We start from the raw sequence: 17,023 nt of genomic DNA, 5'->3' as shown, positions 1-17,023 counted from the left end.
GAGACCATATCCCTTTTCCCTTTTGACCACACGAAGATTCAGCGGATAAGACCACTTCAAGAAGTACAAGATATCGGACAACTAAGATCATTTTGGAATGAAGAGGATTTTACCATGCAATATAGTAATGGAAACTACAACGGTTGAAGACTCAGAAGACTAGGAGATTTTGAAGGCTCTGAAGAATTCCCAGATTTTTTATGACCTAGGAATGGCTACCCTTATGGAAGTTGGCAGACTATGGAAGCCGTCAATGCATGAGATCAAGGTGTATCGGAGAAAGACCGGAACATGGAGCATAAGAATCCAAAGTTTTGAAGGAAAACCCAAAGACAGGAGATATCAGTTATGGAATGAAAGCTCATGGCAGTAACATGGGCATAGACACGGATGACCATGGTGTTATTACCCGTTTATGCTATTGTCACCGTGCGGAGTTAAGCATGCAGATGCATGGAAGGATTGGATGGTAGAAGGCTGATGGAGCACCTATCAGCAAGATGAAGTTTTAACTTTAGACCAGTGTATCACCAGGATCTGGAGTATTACATCAAGAAGTTAAGATGGACCTGCAGGAAATTGATAAGGAAGCATTTCGTGAAGAACTCAGGATGCAGAAGCTGAAAGTAGCCAAGCTAGAGGAGCAAAACCTTGAGACATCAAAGATTCGTCAGGAACTGAAGGACAGTAGGATCATGGTTCATGTCAAGGATGTTGAAACCCAGAAGTTTGGAACGCAACTCCAGAAATATAAAGGACGTCACGAGAGACTTCGCGTCAACAGAGATGATTTGGCAAAAGAACTTGAGAAGGACAAGCATGATCGGAAGAAGCCATTGGAGGCATTAACAAGACTTCAAGAGTTTGGTGACTTTGAAGATTTATTGACCTTTAGAAGACCAAATCCCTGTTATACCTACGTTAGATGCGATGTTTGGGAGCTGTCATTTGTTTGTTGTTTTTCCGACAGCCACAATAAAAATCTGTCTTTTCAAAACTATTGTTTGTATTGTGTGCATCCCTCTCGACCTCTCTTATCCCACCCCAAACCCATGGACCCAATAGAGGATGAATGGAGATGAGCTTGTATTTTCTGGACCGATGAGTCAATTGGAGACGGACCGATGGATTCAGAACATGGAGGATCACATGAAGAATAACCCTATAGTCGGAAAGGATATGACCTGGCATGCTCTTGAATGTTTTGAAAGAGGTGCTGCTACTTGGTGGAGGATGTACCAAACCACCAATGGATGGCAAGGAGTAACCACTTGGAAAGAATTTAAGTGGACTCTACAAAGATCTCGTCTTGTGTCCCAGAAATTGAAGCCTTATGGAAAGGATATGAAGAAACCTTGTGCATACAAGCCTTGTGGAGAAATAGGACACAACCATAAGGAACACAAGGATGAATGCCCTAATTGTGAAGGAAGTCACCCAGCTGAAGAATGCCCAACTAGGCAGATCACTTGTTTCTTGTGTGAAGGGACTACCCACTACCCTGCTCAGTGTCCCATCTACCCCATGGTACAAAGGACCGTCCAGCAGAAGAAAGAAGCAATGAAAAGAGCCCTCATGGAAATTTTAGAGGAATCTGTGATGAAGGAAGAGGTGGAGGACACACCCAAAGAAGAACTAATTAAACCCTGCACCAAGTCATGCTATTCATGTGGAGAAGAAGGACACATCTCCCAAAATTGTCTGAATGGGGATTTAGTAGAATTACCGACAGAGGAAGTAGAGTATGACCCACAGGAAATAGAAGCCCTGATTGGAACGGAAAAGTCCAGGAAGAGAAGTAGATTGGATCTCAGGAACAACCCAATTTCTACAAAGAGAGACCTGAGTCATATCACATGTTTCAAGTGCTAAAATTCAGGACACTACCACAATGATTGCCCAAAAGGGAAGATGAGGACCCCAAGAGGCTATATAATCACAAGGAAACCTGGAGATATGTCAGAAGTAATATGTTTCCGTTGTGATGAAGCAGGGCACTTTCCAGAGAATGCCCCAAGGAGACGGAGACTTGTGATAAATGGTTGAGTGCAACGAGAAATATAGTAGTAGTAGTGTGGACATTTATTTTATTAGTGAGGTGTCGGATTGGGGCATGTAATGGAATGAAGGAGATTGTAATATTTGAGAATCAATAAAGTTAGCATCATTGATACTGATTTGGATTTTATGAGTTGTTACTTTATGAAGAAAGATTTTGACCATTTTCAAGGATATGAGAAATATGGTCTATGGAAGATTATGCATTTTAAAGGTGGTAGTACCCCGTGAGGAAACTTGACCCTTGGAAAAAGGTAATGATATTCCACGAAGTGGATTTAGAACAAAATAAGTATGAGTTTTATCTCGATATGTTGGATACCCCAAGAATATGAGGGTATGGAGTATTATTGGGTGTAAAGGAGGTAGTCTATAAAATTGGAGACAGAGCATGTCTTCGTGTGTGCCCCCTGCGAGGAGTTAAACTATTTGGAGTTAAGGGAAAGTTAGCCCCGAGAATTGTAGGACCATACCGAGTTTTGGAACGTATGGGAGAAGTGGCCAACAAGTTGGAGTCACCCGAAGGACTGTCATGAGTTCATGATGTGTTTCACGTTTTCTAGTTGAAGAAGTGCCATGCAGAGATGGCCAATATTCCCCTGTAAGGACGCTTGACCTTGGAAAGGATAATGATGTTCCACGAAGTGGAGTATGGACTTCATAAGTATAAGTGTTTTTTTATCTCGGTATGTGGGATATCCCACGAGGATGAAGAGTACTATGGGATATAAAGGAGGTATGATGTTGGAATTATGGATCAATGGAAATTCCATGATGAGCCTGAGTAATCATGTCCTAGTGGTGCCAATAGAAGGAAGGAAGACAGTACAATTGGATGGATTTAAGAATACCAGGAAGTTGGATGTTGGATTAAGGATCAGTTGCCCGATGATAAGTTCAAGGAACTACAAGTGATGAGATGGGCCATAACCCGCAGGCCCCAGGACCTGCCAAGAAGCAAGCACACTCTTGTTGAAGGGAAGACCCTGGAAGAAGTTACGATTTTATCGACAGACGATTTTATAGGAGTAACGCAAAACCTGAGAGTTGTGAAGGAACGATAGATGTTTGTTTGGCTTGCAGAATCCATGGATTTATCCGAACCTAGTTCGTTGACAAGAGAAATTCTGCAATGCTTGTGAGGATGACCGAGTGTTAGAATGCGAGATTCGCTAAACCATGTACAAGGTAATGATTTGGGTGCGGGATGGATTGATCACCATACCGACTTACTCTTATTGTTCGCTTTGCTATATGGGATGGTAAATCTGAGTGACTTACCTATAGTAGAGTGACGACGATTTAAACCTTGTTTGAACCTTAGAATGGTATAAGAATGTTTCCCTTGTACACGGTAGTTGATGCCAATCGTAGGTTATACGGTGAAGATCAACCAGACCCATTTTCCTGCAGGAGAAACCGTAAATTGTTGACCACCATGAGATGTCGATAGTTGTTTACTATTGGCGCCAGACCCGTCAGCTGTGAAGACCTAGTCTCGGAATAACCTTACTAAGATGAAAGACAGAAGAATTGAGGAAAAGGTTATGCCGCTACCCAAAGAGCCAGAGAAGGAATTTTTCCGAGAATCTGAGAAGACTGACACTGTCAACAACAAGGATGGAGTATACGAGTTTTGGTGGAACCGTAACAATGTTTCTAAGGGTGGTAGCACCCCAGACCCCCTGTGATGATCAATGGATTTTGAGAAGACCCCAAACCCTAACCTCTTTCTTTCTAGCCTCTCCGAATCTAGAGGACGAGATTCATTTTAAGGGTGGTAGGTTTGTAACATCCCAAAATTCTAAATTTTGGAATGTTATAATAAACAGATAGATTGGATTGATTGTTTGATTGATTGACTGAAAGTGAGTGGAATTCGAAATCTTTTGAAAGTTAAATGAGAGGGAATAAAAGGACTTCCCAAACTTTCATTATACTTTTATGATTCCCATGAATTCAAATTCTTTTCATCACAAAACCCTCGAGAGAAGATGACATGACTTCTTCCATTTATTTAAATGAAAGGGGGTGTTCAAAATATTTGAATTTCAATTGAAAATATTTTTCCATTTCTGAAACTTTATGCAACTCAATGATTTTCACGAGAGAAGATAAAATGACTTCTTCAAAACATATGAAATAGGAGTTGGGAGTTTCAAAGGATTAAATTCAAAGTCCCATTGAAATTATTTTCCAATATTGGACTTATTTGAGTTTTATTCAAATTATTTTTCTCCAAAAAATAAAATATACAGAAAATAGGGTAACATGATTCCCTACATCAGAAAATTGGAGAAAAATAAATTTGAAATCATTTTGGTATTTTTTAAAATGATTTTTATTGGATTTTATTAAGGCAGTAGCACTGTTTGATTTATTAAAATTTGTGTGGATTTTATTTGGCGTTGGAAAAATGTTCACGTTGTAGAAAATCTTTTTCTGAAGATTTTGATATATTATATGCCTATATAATATTTTATTTTATTTTCGTTTTTTTCCCTCTGTTTAAAAAAAAACAAAAGGAAACCGCCGAACTGGGCCGGCCCAGCCAACCGGGCCAAGCCAGCCCAGCCCAGCGCGCTCGCGCTCGTCCCCGAGCTCCGCTCGCACTCCAGCCGGCGTACGTCGCCGCCGCCGCCGTGGTCGAGGAGGACTCCTCCTCCAACCCCTCCTCCACGCCTCGGAGCCCGCCCCCGCCCTCCTATAAAGCCGCAGCCCCGCCGCCCCTCCTCTCCTCCTCCCCTGCCGCGCCGCTGCCGCAGATCGCCGCGCCGCCGCCGCCGCACTCGCCAACCGCCGCCGCCACCGACGAGATCCGCCACCGCCGCTGCCGCGCCTCGCCTAGCCCGCGTCGCCCCGCGTAGCTGCCGCCGCCGCCCGCGCCTGGAACCGCCGCTGCTACCTGCTGCCGCGCCGGAGCCCGCCGCACTCGTCAACCGTCGCCGGAATCAACACCGCTGCCGGTTTTGTCGCCAAAAACCGCCGAACCACCGACGGTATAAAACCGCCCCTGTACGATTCGGTTTATTTTTCGGTTTAAAAAAAACCCTAGATTTTGTTTTGGTTTATTATTTAGCGAACGTTTTCTGTTTAGATAGTTTCGACGAACGTTTTCGTTCGTTAGCGTTCGGTAGCGAACGTTCGTTATTTAGTTCTTTTATTTTTTTCTGTTAGTTTTATTCAGGGACTTCTTTGTAGATGTTTTATTTACAATTTAGCCCCTGGACTTCAAACCTTCACATCTTTTTACTCGTTTGTCCAAATCCAACGAAACCAACGCCCACGTCTTCGTTATGATCCCCTCTATCCGGTAAAACAACTTAAACATGTTTTTGAAAATTTAAAATTTGCTTTCAAACAGATTTGAATTTGAATCTTCTTTTGATCATAACTTGAGTTTTATAACTCCGTTTGAGTTGATTCTTTTTGCAATTCGAAGCCCTTGACCTAAACTTTCTGATAAGGCCAAATTTACATAATTTTGGTACTTTTGGAAATTGTTTTATGTCGCAAGAGTTATTTGCTTTGTTTGATGTTTTTCGAACTATCCTCTTCGCTCTTTTCGACCTTTTGAGTGATTGCTTATGTGTGGTTACTATTGCTTGCTTACGATAGATTGACCGGAGTGTGACGAGTAGATCTATCAAGAGTTTTGAGTGCGAATCATCTTCATCAACATTGCAGGCAAGTTCACACTTTGATCATACCCCTTTCATACCCAGTTTTTATGCATTAGATTCAACCCTCAAACATTGCATGAGTAGGATTGATAACATGTGGGTATTGGGAAGTAGTATATGAGGTAGTAGCTATTGCCCTGTTTACTATCAAACCCTTGGGAGTTACTTCTACGTTTTCTTATATTGCTATGCTATGCTCGTAGACGTGGATTGGGTTTGAGTGAATTTTCCATGACAGATGTGAGATTGTTAATTTAATGGTTTACTTAAGGTGGCAACTTAAACACACATCTGGGTGGATTGAGGTACCTGGGTATTCCAGGATTGTCTGTTTTTCTTTTGGACCGCCACCCAGGTTCAAAGGGATCATGAGATTATTCATGCTAGAAACTTCCGTGTGCAGCCACAAGCTATTATGGGCTCTAGCATAGTTGATTAAGTCGTGTGAACTCTTACAGTGGTAGACTAGCAGATGTAGGGGCTGTAGGTGTACCGGTCTACCCATCGTAAGGTGCTAACGCTTCTGAAAGACTGTGTCTCGGTCATCTGTTTCTCAAACACCTTGTAGTGCGAGAAATCCAATGGAGGAGATCGAGTCTTGTGGGGAAAAGTGCACAAACCTCTGCAGAGTGTATAAACTAATCATGATTAGCCGTGTCCCCGGTTATGGACATCTTGAGTATCTAGTTCTTGGATTATCCCGTTGATCTCATCATGTTACTTTAATTAATATTGTTGGGTTAATGATGATACTTAATTGGGATAGAGATGCTGTCAACCATCTCAATGTTTCACAACCACCATGATAGTTAAATAAAATTTATTCCTTTGCAGTAGGGAAAAACTGGCTTTTCGCAAAAACATTATAACCATAGAGCTTTTCCACCAGCCATATATGCATGTAGTGATAGCCTTTGTTCATCATTTCTCTATGGCGTGAATTTGCCAGTACATTCAATGTACTGACCCGTTTTCGGGCTGCAACGTTTCATGTTGCAGGATATCTTACGACGAGTAAGTGATTCGCTAGGGTTACGATTTCTACACTCAACTTTGCCGTTGGTGTTGATGGGAATCCACAACCTTGTTACTTCCGCTATTTGGATTGAGGTAATAGTATTTACGTTACTTTATACATGTGATTTACCTCTGTTATAAATCCTCGAGTACTGTGTGTGTCAGCATACCGATCCAGGGATGACACTTAAGCACAGAGACTTGATCCATTCGGGTCGGGTCGCTACACCGTTTGTCTCCAGCTCCCTGCCCTGGCTCTGTATTGCGTTGTTCATTCAATCAGGGATCTATTCCAAGCTCTCGGGTCCGCCCTCTCCATGGAGAAAGGGGATATCTATTCATTTTGCATAAGTGATTAATCAGCGAGCGTGCGTGCTGAATACGTTCTCCACTGTCAAGGATTTATTTATTGTCTTGTTAACTTCTAGCTACCTGCTGCTTGCGTTGCATTGCATTGCATTGTGTGTCAAGTGATTAATCAGCGTGCGTGCTGAATATGTTCTTCACTGTCTAGGATTTATGCTGTGTTTTTTTACTTGTAATAAATACTGTTAAAGTAGCCAGCCACTAGGATCTGAAGCGCTCAAGACCTGTGACAGTTTTGCTTGATTTTCCTCTTCATACTAGCTAGTTTCTGAAAGGATCTTGATTCAAATACATTACAATCTGCTCATTTTTTTATCTCCAAGCAGAGGCTCTAGTAATGAACTTGCTCTAGTAATGTAATAGGCGTGGGACTGTTCTGCAAACTAGCATGTGTAGTGCAACACATTATTCAGTCACCACTTCTTTCCTGCACATTAGTAGGGTAGCTGCATAATCTGTCTATTTCTCTTTCATTTATGTAAATAGTTGACATGATGCCATATTGCAGTATTGCAAGTTAGGAGAAACAAGTTACAAAAATTGATTTCTCCACCTGCTGCTTCCATTCTTATTAATCAGTGTGCCAATAATGGCATCTGTTTTGAGGCGACTCCATCCTGTTCGTGATAGTAATTTGTTTAAAACCGCAAGGCAGCTTTGCTTTCTGCAGTATCTCCTGCCTTGTTTTGTTCTGTCGACTGAGGCCTGAGGCAGAGCAAAGGCTTGCCGATTATTGCTTACAACGCCAAGTTGCAATTAGCTGGGATGTGTAGCGTGGCTAGCTTGTGTTGATTGGTTTTGAGATATAATTGGAAACTGATTGTGTGTCAGTACAACAAGCGTGATGATTTTTTTTGAATAGCAAACATGCTGATGGAAGTGTCCTTCCATACGTGATTCTAACTTGCACTTCTCGGTCAGAGGCATCTCCAGTACGTGACACAGTTTGGATGTGCAAACGAATATGTGCGTGTTTCACATATTACGTGAGAAAATTTTGTTAGTTCTCGGCCATTATAATTAGGATCCACAGCTTGTTTGCCTCGCTTTGGTAGGCTGTTTGGGAACATATGTCATAGATAGGCGTAGTTTTCTTTTTTTTACAGGTACATTGCCGTGTAGGAATTGGACTCAACTCATTGCTTTGCATGGCAGTCTAGAAATCATATGGGGTATGGAGACATCTATACATGGTTACTTTTTAATAATATAATAGATTAGCTGTAAATGTGCCCCCCTTACCGAAGAAGATAAGAATCCATATGTGTTATGCAAAATTAACTTTGTCATCTTGTAAGCGCTCTAGGCAGTGTTTAGAGGGTGAAAAAGATGAGAACAAAAAAGAATTACTGGATTAATTTATAACATCCATCCTGTACTTCGTCCATGTCATTGTTGTTTACCCCTGGGAGTATTTTTAACTTGAAAATCTCTGGTGAACTGCCATTTAGAGTACATTTGCTTGCTCTGTTAATTTTTTTGGGTTACTCCATCTTGCTCTGTTAAGTAAAATTAGATATGTGGAGTAGCAGCAGTAAGCTAGACCCTCCATCTTGCTCTGTACATAGTCAAAGCTACTCCAAGTTAGCAGCAGTACTGTTAACTTCTCAATTTGCTTGGATTACATTTAAATTGTACTACTCCAGTACTCCAGTAATTTTGCTTAGAGTATTTAACAAGATTGAACTGTATTTGTGCGGAGTAATTTTTCTTGGAGTATTTAACAAGATTGAACATGATTTAACTTTTCAACATTTAACAGTACTTTTCAGTAAGTATTCTGAACATGCTTCTGAATATTTGCAGATTCTGAACATGCAAGCAAATATGCAGGAGTAAACAAGTTCTTGCAGTAGATATTGTAAGTGTTTGTTCTGAACATGTACTGTCACCGAAGATATTGCAAGTGGTCTGACAAGATTTTCTCAATTTGCAAGTTTAGTTACTTTTCCAGTTAATTAACTGGACATCTTGGAGTAGTTAGAAAATCATGAATTATTTGCAGAAATTCGTAGAAGTATTGTACTCCAGTGTGCATTACTTACATAAACTTGCTTGCAAGCTTATTTTCTGACTTTCATATTCTGAAACTGAAAAAGCTTAGTTAAATTCTATTAAGTTTCAGTAATATTCAGTGGAGTGGAGTGTTTACTGTAAATTTTGAACATCACAGTAATTTCCCTTGCTGTTAACTGCTGTAGCATTAGGAGTAGTTTTACTGCAGTACTTCTTGAACTACTCCAAGCATTAGGAGTACTGTAAAGCGAGTAAATGGAGGGCGAGGAATTTTTACTGCAATGTAGGATTGCATAGGGAGTTGTTAGTAGTAGATGTTGATGATCATAGTCAGGAGATGGAGGGTGACACACAGCCATGGAGAGGAGCAGCAGCTCAAGGTCCTTTCTCCTCCACGCCACCTCTTCCCCTCTCTCGTTTTGATTTGCTATGTTGGGTTCCAAGATTAGAAATATTTTTTGTTTCCATCTTTATCCATGTGCTATCATTAACTCTGAGAAAATGTTATATTTTTGCTGATTAGTGGTAGTACATCTTTGCTTTACTATTCCTAGCAGCTGCAGTTCATCTACCATAAACATGTTGTGTACATTCTGAACACCCAAACATGACACAAGTGATATGTATATGCAGCAGGGAATTGTCAACTTGTACAGTTTGTTTACTAGAATGTAACTTGTACCATTTTTACTTGAATATGTTCAGTTATGAAGTCGTGTAGTTGTTTTTTCTCGTTAGTTCTAAATTGCAGTACTTTACTGAACTGTTGATGATGCTGAATGAATCTAGATTGCTGGGTTCAGTCTCTTGTTTAGATGGAATAGCACCCCATCACCTGTTGTTGTTGTTATTCACCCTATCCTTGTTGTTCTGTTTTCTTGTTGGCAGATATTTTGAGTAAATTCAAGACGAAAGACGTTCAAAGAAGCTCCAAGACATTCTTATATAGCAAGTTATGTAATAATAGTTGGGTTATCTGGGAATTTAACGTATCTTCTCTTTGTTTGTGAATGAAATAGTAATTATGTATGTGAATTATTGTATCTTCTCTCTGTTTGTGAATTTCATGTATGTTTCAGAATTACAATTTCTGTTTCATATGAACTAGTAATTATGTATGTGATTTGAAAATGTGTGCAATGGAAACATGACTCATGCGACCCACTTATCAAAATAATTTGAGCACATTTGAAATTTCTGACGTGTGGGACCAGTGTACGATATTATGATATTTGGGACAAATGTAAAACAGTGGAAAATAAAATGGCAAAAAATAAAAGATCATACGCTATAAAAGGCCGCATCTAGAAATAAAAAGGCCGAATTGCTGGGCCAGCCCATGTAGCTAGCAAAAATTAATAGGAAAAATAAATATTAAAAGGGCCGAATTAATGGGCTCGGCCCATATAAACACCGAATTGGACCGGGCTGATTCTTGTGCCACATCAGATTGCCACGTCGGATGCCTACGTGGCCTGGGGAGGCTGCTAATGACCAAAACAAAACAGTAGGCATATTTTAGTCGTAAACGTCTACGACCTTCTCACAGAGAAGGTCGTTAATTTCAGTTTACGACTGCCAGCTTTTGACCATCTGTTTTTGGTCACAAAAAGGTCAGAAATGGAAAATAATGACCATTCAGTGACCAATAGTCAAGGTCACAATTTGACATATTTCTTGTAGTGGAAGCGACCAACTAGAGAGCGACAACAGTCATGAACATGCATTAAAATTAATAAAAATTGAGTGCAAGCATGAGTAGGATATAATCCACCATGAACATAAATATCATGAAGGCTATGTTGATTTGTTTCAACTACATGTGTGAACATGTGCCAAGTCGAGTCACTTAAATCATTCAAAGGAGGATACCACCCCACTATACCACATCACAACCATTTTAATAGCATGTTGGCACGCAAGGTAAACTATTATAACTCATAGCTAATCAAGCATGGCACGAGCAACTATGATCTCTAATTGTCATTGCAAACATGTTTATTCATAATAGGCTGAATCAGGAACGATGAACTAATCATATTTACAAAAACAAGAGAGGTCGAGTTCATACCAGCTTCTCTCATCTCAATCAGTCCATTATATATCGTCATAATTGCCTTTCACTTGCGCGACCGAACGATGTGAATAATAATAATGGTGCACGTGCATTGGACTAAGCTGGAATCTGCGAGCATTCAATAAAGAGGAGAAGACAAGGCAATATGGGCTCTTGGTTAAATCAACAATAATGCATATAAGAGCCACTTCAACAATTTAGTCATGGTCTTCTCCTATCGACCCCCAAAGAAAAGAAAAGAAATAAAACTATTTACACGGGAAATCTCCCAACAAGCAAAAGAAGAACGGGAAATATTTTCGGGTTTTCTTTTTAATTATTACTACTACAGCAAGAAAGGTAAACTAACTAAAAGCTACACTAATTTTTTTTTGTTTTCTTAAGATTTATCAAACACACGAGAAGAAAGCAAGAAAAAGAAATAAACTAGCATGGATATTACAATGAAAAAGTATGAGCACCGACAACTAGCAATAAGTGTGTAAACATAAATGTAATGTCGGTGGGAAATACGTACTCCCCCAAGCTTAGGCTTTTGGCCTAAGTTGGTTTATTGCCACGGATGGCCTGGCGGATATCCAAAGTTATAACCGGGGTCGTACTGAGATGCAGCGGCTATTGCCTCCTGAGCTGCAGCGTGGCGGCGAGCTGCCTCCGCCCTCCTCTCGTACTCATCTGCCTCCTCTCTGGTAATAACATGTCTTCCTTTTACCTGATAATCAAAGAAAGTAGAAGCAGGGAGAGTAATATGGACAGCACGACAGCTGTCAAAGATTAAGCGATACTGGAGGGACTGCTCGTTCCTCTCAAGAAAATGATGATGAACCATGGCATTATAATCTAAATAAACATTAGGCAGCTCAACATCATACTCACGTATAGGTACCTCAAGAAAATTAGCTAGACGGGTTGCATAAATTCCTCTAAAGAAATCTCCATTAATTTTATTATTATGCAACCTACGTGCAACAACAGCTCCCAAATTATAAGATTTATCTCCTAACACAGCACTCCTAAGAATACTAAGGTCAGGGACACACATGTGAGATGCTTCATCCTTACCATTTATGCACCTACCTATGAAGAGAGCAAAATAATGTATAGCAGGAAAATGAATACTCCCTATGGTAGCTTGTGTTATGTCTCTAGATTCACCCACAGTTATACTGGCAAGAAAATCTCTAAATTCAGATTTGCGAGGTTCACGAGGACTACCCCATTGTGGAAGTTTGCAAGCAGTGGTAAAATCCTCTAAGTCCATGGTATAAGAATTTTCATAAAGATCAAACAGGATAGTTTGAGAATTGCGTGAAGATGAATATTCAAACCTCCTCACAAAGGAACTGGTGAGATAGTGGTACTGACGGCACTTTACTGCCTCAAAGCTCACAAGATCAGCGTCACGCAAATATGCGTTAAATTCTTCCTTGATTTCTGCTCGATCCATAAAGTCTTTTGAAGGCCATTCACAAGGCTGCACTGGGGCGTCCCTTTGTGGTTCATCATCAGCATCACGCATTGCAAGCCTGGGTCCTTGCTTCCTTGAAGGACCACCTTGGTACATTTTCTTGAACATATTTCTTCCTCTGAAAAATTTCTGAAAATTTCAGTAACTTCAAATAAAAGTGAACCAAGCTCAACAAAATTGATAGCAACTACTCCTACAAGTGCCTATAGACTATATCAAGCATTAGAACTACTTGGAACCATATAAATTTGACATGCAAGCTCAAGAACATGGTCACCTAGGCAGCACAAATTTACAATGAATAAAGCACTAGAACAAAAACTAATTGGACCAATGGAGGAGTCACATACCAAGGGACAATCTCCCAAAGCAGTTTTGTGAGAGGTGCTTTGAGCAAGCAGATTGAAAACCGCAGCAAAATGAGCTAGAACTCGTGCTTGAGCTGGATGGTGATTTTTTTGGGAGGAAGAAGGAGTGTGTGGGTGCAGGAATAAGTGGAGGGGAGCCACCATGGGCCCACGAGGCAGGGGGCGCGCCCTGTAGGGGTGGGCGCGCCCTGGACCCTCGTGGCCAGGTGCTTGCTCCCCCTGCTGTGATCTCAGTGCCAGATATTCTCAAATATTCCAGAAAAAAATCATATTTTAATTTCAGGGCATTTGGAGAACTTTTATTTTCAGGGTATTTTTATATTGCATGGATAATTCAGAAAATAGACAGAAAAATACTATTTTTGCTTTATTTCAACTAAATAACAGAAAGTAGACAGAGGGTACAGAAGGTTGTGCTTTCTAATTTCATCCATCTCATGCTCATCAAAGGAATCCACTAACAAGGTTGATCAAGTCTTGTTAACAAACTCATTCCAAATAACATGGAACCGGAGAAATTCCGAATAGCACTATGTTACCTCAACGGGGATATGCACATCCCCGATAATAAGAATATCATATTTCTTCTTGACTGTAGGAAGAGGAAATTCAAAACCTCCAAAAATAATCGATGGAAATTTTCCAATAGAATTTATACTGTGGACTTGAGGTTGTTTCCTCGGAAAGTGTACCGTATGCTCATTACCATTAACATGAAAAGTGACATTGCCTTTTTTGCAATCAATAACAGCCCCTGCAGTATTCAAAAAGGGTCTTCCAAGAATAATAGACATACTATCGTCCTTGGGAATGTCAAGAATAACAAAGTCCGTTAAAATAGTAACGTTTGCAACTACAACAGGCTCATCCTCACAAATACCGACAGGTATAGCAGTTGATTTATCAGCCATTTGCAAAGATATTTCAGTAGGTGTCAACTTATTCAAGTCAAGTCTACGATATAAAGAGAGAGGCATAACACTAACACCGGCTCCAAGATCACATAAAGCAATTTTAACATAGTTTCTTTTGATGGAGCATGGTATAGTGGATACTCCTGGATCTCCACGTTTCTTAGGTATTCCACCCTTGAAAGTATAGTTAGCAAGCATGGTGGAAATTTCAGCTTCCGGTATCTTTCTTTTATTTGTAACAATTTCTTTCATATACTTAGCATAAGGATTCATTTTGAGCATATCAGTTAATCGCATACGCAAAAAGATAGGTCTAATCATTTCAGCAAAGTGCTCAAAATCCTCATCATCCTTTTTCTTGGATGGTTTGGGAGGAAAAGGCATGGGTTTCTGAACCCATGGCTCCCTTTCTTTACCATGCTTCCTAGCAACAAAGTCTCTCTTATCATAGCGTTGATTCTTTGATTGTGGGTTATCAAGATCAACAGCAGGTTCAATTTTTACATCATTGTTATTGCTAGGTTGAGCATCATCATGAACATCATCATTAAAATTATCACTAGGTTCATGTTCATTACCAGATTGTGTTTCAGTATCAGAAATAGAAATATCATTGGGATTCTCAGGTGTGTCAACAACGGGTTCACTAGAAGCATGCAAAGTCCTATCATTTTTCTTTTTCTTCTTTTTAGAAGGACTAGGTGCATCTACATTAATTCTCTGAGAATCTTGCTAAATTCACTTAGGGTGGCCTTCAGGATACAAAGGTTCCTGAGTCATTTTACCAGTTCTAGTAGCCACTCTAACAGCATAATCATTATTCTTACTATTTAATTCATTGAGCAAATCATTCTGAGCTTTAAGTACTTGTTCTACTTGAGTGGTAACCATAGAAGCATGTTTACTAATGAGTTTAAGTTCACCTTTAACTCTAGACATATAATCACTCAAGTGTTCAATCATATAAGCATTACGTTTTAATTGTCTACCAAAATAAGCATTAAAATCTTCTTGCTTAACCATAAAATTATCAAACTCATCCAAACATTGGCTAGCAAACTTAGTAGGAGGGATTTCAGCTTTATCTTATCTATAGAGAGAATTTACCTTTACTACCTGTGTCGGGTTATCAAGACCATGTGCTTCTTCAATAAGTGATGTATTAAAACCATGTATTTCTTCAACAGGCGGTAAATTAAGACCATGTATTTCTTCAATAGGAGGTAAATTCTTAACATCTTCAGCTTTAATACCCTTTTCAATCATAGATTTCTTTGCCTCTTGCATATCTTCAGGACTGAGAAATAGAACAGCCCTCTTCTTCGGAGTTGGTTTAGGAATGGGTTCAGGAGCTGGCTCGGGAAGTGTCCAATTATTTTCATTAGTCAACATAATATTCAATAGAATTTCAGCTTCATCCGGTGTTCTTTCCCTGAAAACAGAACCAGCACAACTATCCAGATAATCTCTGGAAGCATCGGTTAGTCCGTTATAAAAGATATCAAGTATTTCATTTTTCTTAAGGGGATGATCAGGCAAAGCATTAAGTAATTGGAGAAGCCTCCCCCAAGCTTGTGGGAGACTCTCTTCTTCAATTTGCACAAAATTATATATTTCCCTTAAAGCAGCTTGTTTCTTATGAGCGGGGAAATATTTAGCAGAGAAGTAATAAATCATATCCTGGGGACTACGCACACAACCAGGATCAAGAGAATTAAACCATATCTTAGCATCATCCTTTAATAGAATGGAAATATTTTAAGAATGTAAAATTAGCGAGTCTTCTCATCATTAGTGAACAGGGTGGCTATATCATTTAATTTAGTAAGATGTGCCACAACAGTTTCAGATTCATAGCCATAAAAAGGATCAGATTCAACCAAAGTAATTATATCAGGATCAATAGAGAATTCATAGTCCTTATTAGTAACTAAGATAGGTGAAGTAGCATAAGCAGGATCATATTTCATTCTAGCATTCAAAGTTTTTTGTTTAAGCTTAGCTAGTAATTTCTTAAGATCACTTCTATCATTGCAAGCAAGAAAGTCTCTTTTAGTTTCTTCATCCATAACATAGCCCTCAGGCACAACAGGCAATTCATATTTATTAGGGGGAGAGTCTTCATCATCATTATCATCAAAATTATCAGTTTCAATAATTTCATTCTCTCTAGCCCTAGCAAGTTGTTCATCAAGAAATTCATCAAGTGGCACAGTAGTATCAAGCATAGAAGTAGTTTCATCATAAGTATCATGCATAGCAGAAGTGGCATCATCAATAACATGCGACATATCAGAATGAATAGCAGAAGCAGGTTTAGGTGTCGCAAGCTTACTCAAAATAGAAGGTGAATCAAGTGCAGAGCTAGATGGCAGTTCCTTACCTCCCCTCGTAGTTGAGGGATAAATTTTTGTTTTCTCGTCTTTCAAGTTCCTCATAGTGACCAGCAGATATAAATCCCAAGTGACTCAAACAATAGAGCTATGCTCCCCGGCAACGGCGCCAGAAAATAGTCTTGATAACCCACAAGTATAGGGGATCGCAACAGTTTTCGAGGGTACAGTATTCAACCCAAATTTATTGATTCGACACAAGGGGAGCCAAAGAATATTCTCAAGTATTAGGAGTTTAGTTGTCAATTCAACCACACCTGGATAACTTAGTATCTGCAGCAAAGTATTTAGTAGCAAAGTAATATGGAAGTAACGATAACGGTAGCAGAAGTAATATTTTTGGGTTTTGTAGTGATTGTAACAGTAGCAACGAAAAAGTAAATAAGCGAAGAACAATATGTGAAAAGCACGTAGGCATTGGATCGGTGATGGAGAATTATGCCGGATGCGGTTCATCATGTAACAATCATAACATAGGGTGACACAGAACTAGCTCCAATTCATCAATGTAATGTAGGCATGTATTCCGAATATAGTCATACGTGCTTATGGAAAAGAACTTGCATGACATCTTTTGTCCTACCGTCCTGTGGCAGCGGGGTCCTAGCGGAAACTAAGGGATATTAAGGCCTCCTTTTAATAGAGTACCGGACCAAAGCATTA

This window comes from Aegilops tauschii, chromosome 1 (assembly GCF_002575655.3).
Source record: "Aegilops tauschii subsp. strangulata cultivar AL8/78 chromosome 1, Aet v6.0, whole genome shotgun sequence".
NCBI lineage: Eukaryota > Viridiplantae > Streptophyta > Magnoliopsida > Poales > Poaceae > Aegilops > Aegilops tauschii.
Note: the sequence above shows the minus strand (reverse complement) of the source record.